The 17,896-nt window shown below is 34.9% G+C and overlaps 1 protein-coding gene across 1 annotated transcript in view; it reads right to left on the bottom strand.

The window, feature by feature from the left end:
- The window catches only part of LOC133524102 (uncharacterized), a 111,130-nt gene that overhangs the window by 5,571 nt on the left and 87,663 nt on the right, over positions 1–17,896 (bottom strand). The gene's annotated exons all lie outside the window — the stretch shown is intronic.

The raw sequence follows: 17,896 nt of genomic DNA, 5'->3' as shown, positions 1-17,896 counted from the left end.
CTCAGTGTAGGGTTCCGTAGTTACTCTTCCGTCACAATAAGCTAAACTGGAGCTTAAAGTATAGTAAATTGTTAACCAAGGGATGAAACGGTACCTTTCACCTGAGTTAAACAAATAGGCAAATTTGCATAATCATGTACCTAATTAAAATAAGTCTTTTACTATGAAGGGAAAACTTTTTGCGATAACTCAAAAACAGCTAAACTGATCATGTCCGCTATAGTTTTCATTTAATGTCTTTATTAAGCTCTACTTCCACGATTTTTTTCATATTTTTTGGACCTATGGTTCAAAAGTTAGAGGGGGGGGGACACATTTTTTTTTCTTTCGGAGCGATTATCTCCCAATATATTCACTTTATCAAAAAATGTTTCTTGAAAACCCCTATTAGTTTTGAAAGACCTTTCCAACGATACCCCACACTCTAGGGTTGAAGCGAAAAAAAAATTTCACCACCTCTTTACGTGTAGGGGAGGTACCCTAAAAAAAATTACATTTTTAGATTTTATTGTACGACTTTGTCGGCTTTATTGATTTATATATCCATGCCAAATTTCAGCTTTCTAGCACTAACGTCCACGGAGCAAAGCCTCGGACAGACAGACAGACAGACAGACAGACAGACGGACATGGCGAAACTATAAGGGTTCCGTTTTATGCCATTTGGCTACGGAACCCTAAAAAGGCAAACAAGTTTCAATGGCGCTCTAATGATGTAAATAATCATGATGGACCGCTATAACGTTATTATAATACCTACTAGTCCAAAGTTAATGTAAATTACCTAACAGAGATTATTTACCAAACCATATTTGGTCAAACGTAACAAGATTAATTTTAGGAAACTGTTTTTTAACTGGTATAAATGTAAGTTAAATACGAGTACACTTTGTCAGAAGAAAATTCAAATTTTCTATGGGAGGTCAACCCTATGCACCTACATTTTAAAATTTGCCGTCTTTTTATATTTTTCCCCTGGAACGAACAGGCGATGGCGCGCGAACTTGACCTAGATCGATGCGCACGCGACACGCACGCGGAATACCAATACACGTGCCAATACAATAATACACTCGAGTGCGTAATTGTTAACGAATTAATACATTCACTGCCAGCGACCCGCCAGGTGGGTTCTCTGTTGGTTGTCGCGTTTTGCTTCGCCCGTGTTATAACGAGCTATGCTCGTAGCGCGTAGGTGGCACTGATTGTGTTAACTGAAGTATTTAATTGTGTCTGAGTTTGAAGGTATTATTGTTTTTCCTTAGCCTTGGGATAATAGGTCTTGTTGTGAGTGTTAACGGCACGATAAAGTTCTTTATTCTTAAACTTAGGTTATAATCTATTTATGAACTTCTGACCCGAGAAGATCTGTACCCCTAGTGTAACTTTGATCGACATCATAACGTGACGAACGCGTTTGCGTTAAGTGTCATTTTGTATAGGATTTTGAGTTTCCAAAACGTCCCGCTTGGCGCGCTCTTTCGAAATTCAATACAAAATGAGACTAAACGCAAACGCGTACGTCACGTTTGGAAATCGAATATATTTACACTAGGGGTACTGTATAAGAAACTTCGGGACAAATCGAACCGCAAAGATCGCACGATTAGATTTCATTTATTTGCCAGACATTGACTAAATAAAGTGAAAACATTGTTATAGTCCGGTCACATGCTTGGCAAGCTGCCTAGCTAGGCAATGGACTTATTAGGCTTACTTTTTAGGGTTCCGTAGCCAAATGGCAAAAAACGGAACCCTTATAGATTCGTCATGTCCGTCTGTCTGTCCGATTATGTCACCGCCACTTTTTTCCGAAACTATAAGAGATATACTGTTCAAACTTGGTAAGTAGATGTATTCTATGAACCGCATTAGGATGTTTACACAAAAATAGAAAAAAAACAATAAATTTTGGGGGTTCCCCATACTTAGAACTGAAACTCAAAAAATCTTTTTTCATCAAACCCATACGTGTGGGGTATCTATGGATAGGTCTTTAAAAATGATATTGAGGTTTCTAATATATTTTCTTTCTAAGCTGAATAGTTTACGCGAGAGACACTTCCAAAGTGAAAAAAATTGTGTCGCCCCCCTGTAACTTCTAAAATAACAGAATGAAAAATCTAAAAAAAATATATGATATACATTACCATGCAAACTTCCACCGAAAATTGGTTTGAACGAGATCTAGTAAGTAGTTTTTTTAATAAGTCATTAAATAAAAATATTTTTTTTTCAACTAACTCATACGTGTGGGGTATCTACGGATAGGTCTTCAAAAATGATATTGAGGTTTCTAATATCATTTTTTTCTAAACTGAATAGTTTGCGCGAGAGACACTTCCAAAGTGGTAAAATGTGTGTCCAAAGTGGTAAAATGTTGAACAAGATCTAGTAAGTAGATTTTTTTTAATACGTCATAAATGGTACGGAACCCTTCATGCGCGAGTCCGACTCGCACTTGGCCGCTTTTTTAAAAACCTGTTGGATAAGATGTTCAATTGTTACAAAATATGCAAGTAAGTACCTACTGTAAACAAACGGTGTATGGCAAACATACGACACGCCACCATTTGAATTTGGACCATTTGAAGGCACAGTTAAAACTGCCTATGTATGTGTAAGTTAGCAGCTCAGCGCGTGCAATGTTCATAATTTAGTTTATAAATTTAGATAGGCATGTCCGAAATTGGACCGGACAGATCGCATGCTCTACAATATGTAAGATCCATGAATATTTGAATAATGTTCACACATTCATACATATTCAGGCCGCATAAAGCTCCCAGTGTGCCTCACACACCACAATTATTTTTTTATGAGCTTGGTTTTGATAAGAAAATATAATAAAAAAATGTAAACTACAATCTAGTTACGTAACTACCTGCGGGTTATATAATCCGATTAACCTAATTAAGAGAGTTGGGTCCTATGCTGCTCTTGAAGTAAGTAGATATTTGTTTCCTACTTGTAGTATGAATGTTGTACAGTTCCAAATTTTATCTTTAATATAATTTTTATTTGTTTAGATATAGTTATTGCTTGGGGTAAAGTAATCTGCGATGTAACTAACGCAAATGTTACGATGACTATGTACCTAGCGCCATTAATAATTTCCACTTTTATTTGACTACCTCCTTTTTGGGTTCCGTAAAACGGGACCCTATTACTAAGACTCCGCTGTCCGTCCGTCTGTCCGTCTGTCATCACTTCACCAGGCTGTATCTCTCGAACTGTGACAGTTAGACTGTTGAAAGTTTCACAGATGATGATTCTGTTGCCGCTATAACAACAAATACTAAAAAGTACGGAGCCCTCGGTGGGCGAGTCCGACTCGCACTTGTCTGGTTTTGTTTTAGTATTTTCTTTGAATGCTAGTTAATAACTATTTTTAATAATTTATTTTATTTTTATACTGTGAAAGAAAAGAGCTCTCAAGTTAATTGTGTGTTTACCTGCAATAGCGTTAATTTCGGACTTTCACCCATTTTGCACTCGACAGTACGTGTTGCGTTCAAACAAAAAGAGCCACAAGAAAATAATTACAGTAATGAGTAATGCGTACTTGCGTAGCTCTCTCTCATTTGTCGCTTACATTATAGTAAGTATGCAACATCGCTGGTTTACTCACACGCTATTTAAATGCTACAATTTTAATCTGAAGTCCGACATGCGACTCAGTAATTATAGGTAGGTATGTCAGTAATTTAATTTATTAGGAGTATCTTTTATTTTTTTTCACAAACGTCAGTTCAGGTACCTTAACATAGCCACTTTGCTCCAAAATTCGATATTTAATTTAATTATATCGTGTTAGGTATGTTGATATTCTTATCATGTTCTAACTCTTAAACAAGGCTCGGAACCGGTTTATAAAATAGGTACCGGTTTATTTCCCTTTTCCTCCGAACTTTTATAAGAAGGTGAACGATTTAAGGACTTTATTGTAACCTACAAAAACCGGTTTATTTGACGAGTGACTAAACGGCCGACCGGCCTGGTGGTATGCCAAGTAAACATAGACACCAACATAGGAAGGAAAAAAAAAGGATAGGAAGAAAAATAGGTTTTTATTGCTCTAAATCGATTAATACGACAAGAAATGTTCTCATAAAAACAGGTTTAAAAATAACGGGTTTTGAGCGAAACCGAAATTAAAAGGTTTCGTGCCAAGTACATTGATTACGGTTTGGAAATTTAACCGGTTCCCGAGCCTTGCTCTTAAATGAGGATGTGATTATAGTTTTCATATACGAAAACATTTCTAGCACATTTACCCAAAGTAGGCACATTTTACGGTATTACTCTAATTCAGCCATATGAGGAGACATAGAAGTTTATGTGGCAAAATAAAGTGATTGACAAAATATCGACATGTCTATTATCGATGTTACCTTAGCGTTATAGATTTTTTTTAAATTGTATAAAAAGATAGCTACCGCGAAATACACAACACGTTCGATATCTTCTTTGATACACCGGATTTGTCATTGATTTGCATTCTTGAAATTTCCCGGTAAATTACCAAGTAGAATTTACATCTTTTAATTATTAATCTATGACTGACTTATCGTAGCTATTATTTGTCGATGTTTCATTTTCTCAAGCACTCGTTTTTGCCACAAAAACTTCTATGTCTGCATATGAGTTTAGATCATTTCAAGTATAATGCATTCTGTGTCGTTCCTTCTGTTTATGAAAATACCTTGGTTATTAAAGTATAAGGGAAAACTCTGATATTCTTAGAGGTTTTTCATTGATGTGACAGGCGTCGAGTGTCGGTAACAGCTGTATGTGACATGACGAAATTAATATAGTGTCAGAAAAAGATAAGTTGGCAGCGATTTGAATAGCCAGCCAGCCAGACGGTGCAAGTGTTAAGTAAACTTCATAATTTCATAGAAGTTTAACGTTTAAAATAGCACTGTCTGGGCTATCAAAATCGCTGCCAACTTATCTTGGTCTGACTCTAATGTGTGTTAATAATATGGATATGTTAACAGTTTCTGACCTACTTAACTATATCAGATCGAAATTTTACGAAAAAATGGTTTCATTGAAATTTACCTACTCGGCTCTATTAGGTCTAAAAAATCGTTCTCTGGTCGCAAACTAAAAGTTTTCGCCAGGTCGATATCCAACCTAATAGACATCTACAGATTTTCAATAAAATTTAACGTTGATAAGGGCAAAATGCGATTAAGGCCGAAAATGCCTTTCTCTGGTCATAAACTTTTTAATAATATCGCTCCACTCAACATTTTCCAATTTCTCTAACCTTATTGGGCCCTATTTATAACAAGATATTTTGGAAAAAACTGATCCAGCCTGCGCAGACTGACAAGTCAAATTGATCATTAGTCTAATAGTAATTTGCTCATAACACAGGGCGCTGTTCTGGCAGCTGCCTCGAGCGGTGCCGTTAGCAACGGTAGATTTGATTAGCGCTACGCTATTAGACACGGCGCACTCTATCTTTTTATTTGACGATTTCGACTTTGTAATTACAATTACAGTACAAGGTGCATTCACTTCGGTAATTTTTTATTTTAAAAAGTCATGCTATTGTTAGTATTATGAAAACTTTGTAATGGTTGGATCTGCATCATAGACCAAGCTACGTTGGCAGAGATTTAGATAACCCAGGCTGTGCAAGTGTTATTTTAAACGTCAGCCTTCTATTAGATTATGTTAAATAATACTTGCACCGTCTGGGCTATCAAAATCGCTGCGAACTTGGTCTAACTCTGCACAGATGCAAAGTGTCACTTTTAATGTCATATTCATAACTTTTTTGTGATATAGGAGTAAACGAGCAGACGAATCTGGTTATAAGTGCGTCGACAACGATGTTAAAGATGAGAGTAGGTACGCTCTTTTCTTGAAAATAATTATGAAAGACATGTATGATGGCAGTTTCACACGTTATGACGTCAAAGTCGCTGCAGAGTTAACCTAGTTAGACAGACTCTATCTTTAGGTACCTATAGAAAAATACAAATAACTCTGTTTGAATGGAGCGATTAGGATGTCTAGGAAAATTGGAATATGAACATTACAGTTAAACAAAAGTTTGGAAATTATTCTCAAAGTGAAAAATGTATTCGGATGCGACAACCATTAATTTGCTAATATTAAAAGTCATTCTGAAATTAATCATCCGTTTAGGTCAAGTTAAAAACAAAATTCAATTATAACTTGTTCCGTATAAACGAAACAGTCACGTTACAGGTCATGGTGAAGTATACAGCGACACTGCGGAAAAATATTAATTTGGCAGGTAGCAAACACTAATTGGTTTTAAAATATTTTATGTTGTTGTTAATGTGTGGACGTTACGTTATACTTAGGGTGACCAGTACCCCTAGTGTAACTAAATTCGATTTCCAAACGTGACGTACGCGTTTGCGTTTAGTCTCATTTTGTATTGGATTTCGAAAGAGCGCGCCAAGCGGGACGTTTTGGAAACTCAAAATCCTATACAAAATGAGACTTAACGCAAACGCGTTCGTCACGTTATGATGTCGATCAAAGTTACACTAGGGGTACAGATCTGATTCCCAGTTTTACGGGAAAACTGCATTGAAAATAGTTATATTCGAGGTTAAAATACGGGAATAGCAGTTTTTTTTAATAAAAATCAACATTCATTTTTTATTACAAAAATTTGGCTTAATCTATATGTATATAAAAATAACCTAAAAACTTTTAAAAAATTAGGATTTTTAAAGAGCATTCTGGAGTTCGTTCAAATGTCCTTAACAGAACGCTATATAATACTTGATACCTATTTTTATAATATATATTATACCCATATGTTCAATTATGGTGCGGGCACTTGGTAATTTTTATATACATGGTCGACAATCTGTTGGTCTCAGCTTGTGAAGTATCTAAATTTTATAAATTATTTCATCGAAATGTAATTTGAATTCAACCCGATCAGTTACGCAGGCTCGCTCTCATTTTATTTGGTTTTGTTATTAAAGAGCGGGGAGTACACGAACCAATATGATTACAATCTTTACGGCTTTTGGGGAAATTATTAGTTTTATTACACTAATGGCCTGTCATTGTCAGCTGAATGACTGTGCAATGCATTTAAATTTAAATTCAGCTGCATACAGTAATATAAAATATGCCACTAATAAAAGGCAGGTAATAATAACTAAATTTAACCTTTTCATTTATAAACCTCTCGGAAGGCATTGCCACTGACTGAGCACCGTGCACCGTCTTGAGAAATTACTCAGTTTATCTAACTCGTGTTCGAACACACCTTAAAAGGGCCCGTCCCAACCTAGTCCTACTCATCGATTCATAATATAGTCGTTAAACGATTTTAAAGGTCTATCTCGCGACTACTTAAAACTCTCCTCTATTTCACAGTTCATAAAGTACAAAATACTATGACACTCGTTAATGCCTTTGAGACTTATTTAATGTCATAATGTTCATAGGGCTTCGTACTGCTCTACCAAATACCAACTTATCAATGCTGTCCATAAACCGTTTATTTTAAGCAAACCCCGACCAAATTAGTATGTGTGAAGGTTATTACTGAATTTTACTAGCGTCACGAATAAGCTGGTGGTGTCTAGAATCTAGAACTTACAAATAAATAGCAGGCTTGTACCAATAATGTGCAGAATGGCTTTTATAAAATGCCGCGGTTGGTTGCCACGGGTTTGAGGCATTTGTGTCAACATTGTAAAGTGCAATGAGCGAAACAGTGCTTTGTATTAAATCAAGCAATCAATCAAAAGGTACATAAAGGTATATATTTACCATTGGAATGTATGTAAGAAATTTAGCAAACAATATTAAGTAAAATGCAGGCGTAGTTTTACACGCCTAGTGATTACGTTCTGTTATTACTTTTACAGTACATATGGTGCTACTTTACCGCACTAGTGCGAAAATTAGCATATTACGTTACTGTGTCGAACATTTAAAGGGCCATATGTACTGTAAAACGTTGTACGATACATGTGTGAATAGGTAATTCGCAACTCGTGTCGATTTAAAACACTCCCTTCGGTCGTGTTTTAATTTATCGCCACTCGTTTCGAATTTCTTATTTTTCGCACTTTTATCGTAATGTACTATTACAGTACATATGGTGCTACTTTACAGCACTAGTGTGGTAATTAGCACTTTAAGTGCCTATGTCGAAAATGTAAAGTGCTATATATACTGTAAAACGTTGTACGACACACGTGCGAATAGGTAATTCGCAACTCATGCGAAATGGCACTCGTTGCGAATTTCCTACTATTCGCACTTGCATCGTAATGTTCTGTTAGAATACAGTAGCAGCATGGACAAAATGGAACCCGGGAGCGGAAACCTGAGAATAAATACAGGGTGTTTATTTAGTCACCTGCAATAATTTACGGGGTGAATTATAAGTCGTACTGAGCAACTATTACTAATGGGGCCAACCCCGAAATCGCGACAGGTGACAAAATAAACACCCTGTATAATGTAGGGTAGGTAGGTAGGTATGTCATATTTACAGAAATAAAGAAAAAAATATTCAGAAATTATAAGATATACAAGGTATAATGGTAGAAATGAAATATGGGGTGGGTTTTGTAACACAGCTTAAACATTACCTATGTGGATTCATTGGATTAAATTATTGGACGAATTTAGTAATTTTTACGGTAGCTCATAGTACTTTCAAGTGGTTTAAAAATACAAAGAGATTCCTAGCCACAGCAGCCCGCTACCTAGAGTCAATATCTACACCCACAACTATTAATATCAATTAAATCTAGTGATAAGCTTAGTCTAATTAGTTTTAAGTATGTATGTAACCCATAACTTGCATGTCTGGTTTAACTGTAAATGTAACTTGGTGAATAAAAAAAATAAAAAAAACTATACATGACTAGGTAATTATGACACCTTTTGTTCGGACTGCATGTGCAGACGATAATTATGGAAGTGCACTGTGTCTGGTTCGCTGTTGCAGTCAAAATTAAGTGGACGACTCACGACTACACCGTTAAACAATTATTAATATTATTATATTATCCATTGAATGTGTATTAAAGCACTATCGTTATTTTGTTATCAAATGTAAACCCTACAGCTACGTCGCAAAGTTCATTTTGTCGTGTTACTTATAACTTTTTGCTTTTATGCGCTGTCGAAATGTCATTATTACATTATATGTCAGTGGCTGTATTCCACTTTAGGCCTATGAAAATAAGTGATGTTAGCGAACTGAACAATTTGATTCCATGCCATGGCATAAGGCCATGTCAATACATTAGCGATGTTATGAGCTATAAAAAATAATTCGAATATCGCTGCTATTTATTTTAAGTTTGTTCAGTTACCTACATTGTTCCAAATTTAAACTGATTACACGATTACATTTTGCCGATAGCGCAATCAACATTTAATTTAGACCTAAATTCAAGGTAATACAGTTGGAAATTGATTAAGGAGCTTAACGTCGGTAGCCACGATAAATGAAATAAATATTTTTCTTGTTTTATTAGGTGTAGTGGTTTTGATTGGTACTTGACTGATAGGTCAAATCATTTAGGTACTCTTTACTAAATGTCAAACTAATTACTCGTCTGCGCACTCTGCGGCGTATTAAATTAGTAGATACTCGTATAATATTGGTTACAACGATTAAGGGCAATATGGACATGTATGGTAATTTTAATGATATTTCCAATAGATGAAAATATGGAAGTAACTGGGTAGTTAAGTTAGATTAATAAGATTTATATGACACGTGAAGTAGCTAAGCGTATACAGTGTGTAAATCCATTACGGACGATAAATTAAACCAGATATAGAATTTATTTGTGTAATTATTAATTAAGAAGTTTTTTAAGTTACACTTAATAATGAATCCGAAATTATTTTTTGAAAATTTTCCGAGCTGCAATGTACTGCAAACATTACAAGACATAATGACATGCCAACATGCCATAAGCGTTGACAGTTACTTTAAAAAGCTCGTAACTCGTTATTTTTGTTGCTTTACATTGCGGGCCGAATTATTTTGTATGGTTAATTTTTTCATTGTATTTCTAAGCAAAATTTATCTCAATATACTTCTTAGGTACCAAGCTTCTTAGGGCTTCTTAGGTAGGTTGCTAAGTAACGTTTTAATATTCGCCCGTATTGAATTTATATACTGTATATAAGGCATAACTTATATAAAGGATGGGTAATCGCATATATAAAGAGTAAGTACCTAACATGCTAACAAATATTCTCTACAAAAATTTAGCAGGATTCTATATTAGAGACCAAAATCAGTCTCTTTTTTATTAGTGTTAGAACTTAATACAAGGCAGACTGCTTTTGTGTGCATTCTAGTTTACCTGCCCATTCGATTTTAATATATACAAATGCAAAACACAGCAATACCAATGTAATGTACAAGTGTAATGTATTGTATATATACATATGTAGATAACAATATCAAATGCAATTAAAATTTGCCTCCACTTTGTTTTATTCTAATGAGACATCGTAACTTACGATTACTTACTCTATTGGGTTATTGGAGTCCACGGTGTGTGAGTAACATCGAGTATGCCTGCTTCGTGCACGCCTGCAGTCAATAATCGCGTGGATTTGGGTTAGCCCGTATCCCACATATAATTTGCGACCGATCTCATGCCAATTGTACCAATTGTGGCCGACCCCTGGGTCGTAACGCGCAGCTGCTGCGACCATTGCTCTTTGACCCCTGCCACCTAAAGTACCCAACATTAACACGGTCCAGATTACACTGGTACTTGTACCCAGCGTAGTTTGAAACATAGTTCCAACGAAAGTGTAGAGTTAAGTTAGGTCAGGTTATAAGGTGGTGCCGTGACCAATATAATTAGACACATGGTATGTTTAAAAGTGTATGTTAATATGGGTCACGGTGTTGTGTACATGAGTACTAAAGGTTAGTTGGTGCTCTAGTGGAAGTACCTGAGGGCCTACCGCGAACCACGTTCGTGCCTCTCTGTCGCACTTGTAAATTCATACGTAAGTGTGACAGGGAGGCAGCACGTCGAACGTGGTTCGCGGTAGACCCTCTGAGGGCCTGCCTGTTGCCTCCCTGTCACACTTACGTATGAATTTACTTATTCACAATTGAGTTATTTTGCGAAACAAAAAATCTGTCTTTGTCTATTTCTAAAATTAACAACACGACATAACAATAAGCATAAAATGGTATGTTTATTATTTGATACTAGCCAAAATGAGCATGAGTTTGACTGTAAGAAATATAAATTATACCTCAATCTAATCAACGTACTAAACTACGTATGCGTAAGGAGCACAAACATTCAAATTCCAAAAATAAATTAGGGCTTTAAAAACTTCTATGGGATTTTTTTATAACTTTTATACTTAAAGCTCTAAAATGCTGCAAAAAGCCGGACACTGAAGCTGAAAGTTGCCGCAAAAAGTTGTGCAAAAAGTCCGCGGTCTCCGCCACAAAAGGGGATTCCCCTGCATTTTTAAAAAGTTCTGCTCTTGGTGATAGAACTTTGAATATACGACTTACTGCAGTTGTATATCATACTCTCTTGTTTACATCCTACTAGGTAGAAATGTCGACGTTGGTCGTTCAAAATACGTTCGCAATTTTTGTATTTGGAACCTTATAAAATCGAGTTTTTAATAATTTCAAATCGATACTCGATAGTACAGTTAGCATCAAAAGTAGTATATCATTTTCTGATAGCTTAACAGAAATAGATGTCTCTTTATACAGTGTGTAAACTGTGTAAATCCAATACAGCCGATAAATTATACCAGGTTAAACTTAATAGGTTCGATCTTTATTTCATTTTTAAGGTGGTAGTTTTAGGTGGGTTTACACAAATATATGCTGAACCAAAAAAAGCTCATGGTTTTGTCGAGAAGCTCCTGTCATATAGATCCCCAAAAAGTTAAGACATTAAATTAAAATTATAAATTATTATTATTCCATGAATTTTCTAAAATGATTTTTAGGCCTCAGACTTTACTCTGTTAAACAAAAGCCATTGTTTATTTATACGAGCGGTGAGCTCCCGCATTAGGCACGTGACCAAGAAAAAATCTCCTTTAAAAAGCAACTGTATCGTGATAGTATTAAGATTCAAATCTTTGTAATAATATGAGCACTATACTTAAGTGGTCGATCGTCCTATAATACCAAAATTTGTTATCTGGTATGAGTTACCTACATAGATTTGAACCTTAATACTATCAGGATACAGTTGCTTTTTAAACGACATTGTTGCTTTGCCAAGTGCCTAAAACGGGAGCTGACCGCCCGCCTAAAAGAAACAATGCATCTTGATTGACAGATTAGGGTTTTAGGCGTAAAAATCATTTCAGAAAATTCATAAAATTCAAAATTCAAAAATTTATTCTGCAAGTAGGCCTCAAGGGCTCTTTTATAAGTCAATATAACATTTATAGTAACATCATATAGTGACATGAAAAATACATTACAACATTTATAAATACAACAGCCAATACCTGGGTAAACATTATATTATAATAATCTTAAAACAAATAATTACTACAATACAAAAGAGATGTATAGTCTCTATGGTTAAAAATACATTAAATCTGGATATGTAAAAGGTCCCCAATATCAGAGTTTTAATACTAATAAGATTTGGAGGTGTAAAGTCTCTCCAAGTGTCAAAATAAAATTTATACTAAATAAATAAATCGCGTCTGGACTATTAAGCTAGCAATCTCATAAACTAATGCTACAGAATACATAACTAGTATGTACCAAGTCAAGTATATTATACAATATTACAGAGACGTACGTGTAGTCTCCACGGTTAATACATTAAGTTTGGAGATGTATTAGGTCCCCACGGTCTGAGAAAAATAATAATACACAATAATAATGACATTAATAAAATTTGGAGGTATAAAGGTTCTCCAAGTGTCAAAAAATAAAAAATAAAAAGTGTATGAAATACATGTTTCACGTCAAGAGACTGTTAAGCTAACAGTCTTAAAACTAGTTCTACAGAATACATAACTACTCTGTATCTAATAAGTCAATGTCATCGTCAAAATAACTAAAACATAACAAACATTAATACCTAGTTGCCATACTATAAGTAGATCGGTTTTCATAAATACCCATGAGTAGGTGACAATGGATTTGCTTTCAATCAATGCTGCAAACATGATAGTTTGATTCTTTAACATTTAATATGAAATAAGCAAAGAGAAAAGGTACTACCTAAACTAGGCGTTATTTATTTAATGGTCGTTTTATGAGCCTTAAAGGCATAAAACTGCTCTTAAAGTTACATAGTAGCGTAAAACATCCTGGTTCAGTAATCACTATGTTAAGAGATAGTAGGTAATAAGAGTAACGTTTACAGGCTAACACTAAGTATAGGTTTTAGTGATAACCCTACACTTCGCATACAAACTCATTTCTATAACTTAATCATTGTTTGAACTTTGAACCAAGTAAGAGTGCAGCCCATTTGTATATCCGGATATTTCTCAAACTTGTTGTGTTTCTATCCGGATAAAACGAATAATTAGAATATTTACTTTTAGTGTAATGTTATCAATTTTTACGTATAAAAGTCTGCGTAACGGCAAATGTTGAGGTATTTTAGGCGTTCTACCTTTTGCGCCGAATTTTACTTGAAAATAACCTTTTGCCGATGTTTTACTGTGAGAATGAACCACCAGCAATTAATTTTTACCCGACTGCTAAAGGGAGAAGGGTAATGTTTTTCGAGTGTATGTATGTATGTCTGTTTCTTTGTGGCCTCCTGTAGCCTAATCGGCTTGATGGATTTTGATGTATGAGGTATCGTTAGATTCGTTGTTTTTGGGGGTAACTAAAAAGTTATAAAAATATTATTATAAATCAACCACCGAAATAAGAACCTAATGTACCTAAGAAAGGTACATTATGCTAGTAGTAACCGACCCCAATCTCTCCCGGGACCAGTCTGAAAATCAGCGCAGAGCCCTCTGGCACTGCACATGCTGAGATTGGCACCCTTTGCCACATTATAGATTTAAGTTGTAATTATTATGTTAATTTAAGTTAATTAGTTTAAGTTATTTTGTATTTTTTAGCTATTTTCACAGAAATTGTAAATTTTGTTGTGTGGCAATAAAGATTTTTTTATTTTATTATTTAATAAAATGACTATAAGTAACACTTTGTTGGTCCCCGCCTGCGATACTTACCATCAACAATAATATTCTTGTGGGGGTTGTTTTCCTCTTTTTTAGTGGGCAATCAGGATTTTTTTTAAAAATTATTTTTTTTATTATGAGAAAGTTTTATTTGGATTCGATTTTTTTTGTCTAAGTAGATTATTATTCTGACTATGGATCCATACAAGAGTTTTGCTTCTGCCAACAATTTTAGTTATGTTGGCATTTTATTACAAATGTATTCGGATTCGGACGCTTCCAATAGTTAATGAAAGTGCGTTTAACAGGAGCACGGTTGTAAAAGTGTGTTACTTTTATGGAGCTAAGGCGATATACATAAGATGCTCCACAAATATAAAAAAAAAAACATTGGTAACAGTCGGAAATCATGGAGTAAAATTTAATTAAAACTTTTTTTTTTACATAAAAATGTATACTAATAAATAAATAAAAACTGACAATGTCGTAATGGTCTTCGTATTATTCGTTTTATCCGCATATCCGAATTGCTACCTACACACTATCCGATGTCGGCTAACGACATTGGGCAAAGTAAAATGTGTGAAATATGTTCCTAATTCCTATCTGTCTTTGTCTATCCCATTGTCAAGTCCGGAATATCAGTGTCGGATCTTCATCAGCTTCGGACGATAATGCTTACAATTGATACCATCGCAAGCGCGTATAGTGCTGTCGGGCATGGGGTATAGAGCGACAGCCATACATATATGTGCCGATATCTCTATGTCTACCGCTAACATCGAAAATTGTTACAGCCTCTTTTGCATGTTCGAGCGATAGGCAAAAAGATGAACGAATGAACGAAGTGTTTCACGGCAGGCGCCCTAGTCTCTTTCCTTATTACTAAGAATCTTGGTTCATATTAGATAATTTACAGTTTACCTTAATTGCTTTGATTATCGTACCTCTTGCAACTAAGAAAAAACTTATCTTCGAAGAAGAATTTATCTTCTCATTTGATGAGCAATTTGCCTTGGTTGTGTATTCATTTGTTACAATCAATTTTTTCAGTCATTCTATGGGACCGAAACATGCAATAATCTGCCGGATCGATAGGCATCGGGTCGAATGTGAAATAGCTTTTAGAGTGTGGGTTATTCTATAATCACTCAGTTTTACATATCCAATCCATTAAAACACGTCTATTTTCATTAACTAACTTTAACGATCGGTATTGAAAGTGACGGCTCTAAATGATCGATTATGAATCACATAATTATCTAGGATATGACGCATAATTCTGTTATTAGGTACTCGTATAATGGGTGTGTTGTCGAGAACGTTGTCTGTATTATTTAAAATTTCTCAAATTTAAAAATTAAATAAACATAGCTATACTTTAAGCCTTTATAAACTAAATTATATTTCAAATTGTTAAAATTAAATATGTAACAAACTACCTAAAAAAAAAAGAAATGTATTGTATATTGCTATTATAAGTTAAGAAGTAAATATACCTAAATGTAATCTGAGTGTTAGCATGTAAGGTTTATCTGTTAGTGCTAATATTAAATAAATAAATAATAATGTCACACCCCGATTCGAACTTTAAGATACCTACGTCAATGATATGTCAGTGTCAAAAGTGACGTTTATGTTTGAAAAAACGTTACTTTTGACTGACATGTCCGATCCATATCGTATCTAGACCTAATATTTGACGTACCTTATCGAATCGGGCCGTTGGACCAAGATAACTAACTTTGCATCACATTTACAATGATAAATTTATATGAAAACATGACTTCTATAATGACATTGCCTCACTTTGTTCCGTCTTTGCCGGTGTAAAGTTAGCATAGACAAACTCGGAAAGTGCCAGAGACTATCTTAAAAATGTCTTATTTTTCCTACATTCTTGAAAACACGAAAAGTCGAGTTTTTTTTTAACTCTAGCTAGACGTAAATGATTGGCTTTTTAGACGGGTTTAAAAGTATCTAATGAGAATACGTCTCTCCAAAGTCTGAGTTTTTTTACGCATATATATTTATGTAAATAAGACAATCGCGGCAATCGGCGACGATACGCGGCGCGACATCGCAGTGTCGCAGTTAGTAGCGTCGACGCAAATTGCGAAATTGGCGACATTTGTGGCGTGACAGGCGACATGGCGTAGACGAAACTCAATAATGTTAGGAGCTGAGGCACTAAGGTTACGTCAAAATAGTTTCAGTATTATTTGATTTTTTTAATATATCCAGTAGTAGCTGCCCGGTCAGGGCATACCTACTTTAATACATATTTTACTTTTTCATTGTTAAAGCACGAACCACATTATGTCTCATTATAGTTGAGTTGACTCAAAGCTGAGTTTTGTACTTTTGGTGGTGGGCTGTTATATTTATTTTTGCGGTGAGAGGGCGGGAAAATTAATTGCATGTAAAAATACGCAAGTAAGTATAACGGATTTGCAATGATTGACTAGTACGTTATCTTTTCGCGGATTAGCAAAGTAATATTTTTTGTTTTAATTAATGCTATTAAATATTTATCATTCGAAACCATCACTTGACATCACACAAATCCATTCGACAGCTAAACGTAAATAAACTCTCAATCCAAAATATGCACAGAATCAGTTTTTAAAGAACAAAGACAGCATTTCCGAGCTTGTATGATGAAAATATTATTGTTATATTGATAATATTAAGAATAAGAATAAAGTTGAATCTCACCTGCTATCTCATGTTGGATCGGATTTGTATTGGTTTATTTTGTAATGTTTTTCTCTAGGTTACCCTGAAAACCAGCGCCATGGGGAACTTATCTGAGTAGCATCCATTTTGATGTAAGTATTTTACTATAGAATAAAATAAGATGTGTTATAGGTTAAGTTTGTATCTCACACCAAATAAACTCTTTCTATTTTTTTTTGTCTAACACACAGTTGCAGTTGCATATTAAAAACTTTTGAAATACGTATCCATTACGTTTTCTATAGAATCTGCTGTTTTTTTAAAGTTTACAACCTACTGATAACTTGACCATAAACACAAATCAAGTGACACCTCATTAATCAAAATCGAAATCTCAACGGCAATCATTGAGTAAAAATACTTCCAATACTGCAAATGAACAATAATGGCTTGAATTCGACTTTTGTTTCACGAAAAAAACATCCTCCGATTGCAAACAACATACCAAAATAAAATAAAACACTCAGCGAAAAAGCACAAAAAACTTAAAAAACAAATTCGGCAGCGGCAAAATAAATCTGTTCGCGAAAGAGTTAAAAAAAACGGGCGAAGTCGCACGCACGGGGTGGGTGGGGTGGCTCAGAGGGTGGGCCGAGGGAGGGAACACCCCTGACCCAGTCCCCCAATCCACCCTGTGCGTAAGTCGGGTGCACATTGTTGTTTCGCGTTATGTATTGTTTTTTTTCTTCTTTTTTTGCGCGCGCTATTGGCACTAACGTTGATGGCGGTATTAATTGATTGTGCAATCAGGGCTTCGTGTGGAGTGTCTGGTGGGGGAATTAAAAACAATGACATCGATCACAGTAGACTAATGTAGGTCTAATATAAATGTGATAAATACCCAAAGTTGTATGAAGCATAAAAAATAGTAGTATCTGAAAATGTGCCAAGTTTGGAACTATAAATGTCGGCAGTTAAACCAATAGTCATTTGTAGTAGGAAAAGTTACATAATAATTGAAATAAATGCGTTCATAGATCTGCCTTACCAA

Source organism: Cydia pomonella, chromosome 13 (genome assembly GCF_033807575.1).
Source record: "Cydia pomonella isolate Wapato2018A chromosome 13, ilCydPomo1, whole genome shotgun sequence".
Taxonomy (NCBI): Eukaryota; Metazoa; Arthropoda; class Insecta; order Lepidoptera; family Tortricidae; genus Cydia; species Cydia pomonella.
The sequence above is the reverse complement of the archived record's forward strand: the minus strand, read 5'-3'. Positions and strand labels throughout refer to the sequence as shown.